This window comes from Buceros rhinoceros, unplaced genomic scaffold (genome assembly GCF_000710305.1).
Source record: "Buceros rhinoceros silvestris isolate BGI_N320 unplaced genomic scaffold, ASM71030v1 scaffold19881, whole genome shotgun sequence".
NCBI classification, from domain to species: domain Eukaryota; kingdom Metazoa; phylum Chordata; class Aves; order Bucerotiformes; family Bucerotidae; genus Buceros; species Buceros rhinoceros.
The window spans coordinates 5,819-6,345 of record NW_010392738.1 but is presented as its reverse complement, the minus strand read 5'-3'; the positions used below and the strand labels follow the sequence as shown (position 1 = coordinate 6,345).

Here is a 527-nt window from a genome sequence, read left to right as displayed (position 1 = left end):
TGCCCCTACCTCCCATTACTCCAACTTCCCAGCCAGGATCAATATCCATATCTTGGCCAGGCGATAAGGGGATTATGCAGGGAGGTTTGAAAGCCGCATGTTAAGGTGCACATTTTGTTCCTCTTCCAGAGAAAGATGGGGTTGTTAAGCTTCTGCCTTTGTATATCAAAGCAAAAGGCCTTGTCATCTGATAAGGACTGCTGATTTTAATAATTAGGGCCACCTACCCAGGACTGGGGGGGCCTAAGGAATGTGCCAGCAGGCTCCGCGGGTTTTTTTTAATGGGTTTTCCCCCTCCCTGCCCCCACGGGGGTTGGAGGGGACCAGCTGGGTCTAAGCGAGCAGCAATGTCCTCCCACCGTCCGGCTATTATCTCAAAACTGGGGAAAAAAAAAAGGAAAAGAAAAAGAAAAAAAAACCAACAAGGAGGGGGAAGCATGGTGGGGAAGGCAGGCCTCTCTGGTATGAGAGGCGCGGGGCTGGCTGCAGGCAGGGATTTCGGCCCGCCGGGGGCGCCTTCCTTTCCA

The 527-nt window shown here is 52.8% G+C and overlaps 1 protein-coding gene across 1 annotated transcript in view; it reads right to left on the bottom strand.

The window, feature by feature from the left end:
- The window catches only part of AXIN2 (axin 2), a 7,340-nt gene that overhangs the window by 1,123 nt on the left and 5,690 nt on the right, over positions 1-527 (bottom strand). The window lies entirely within an intron of this gene.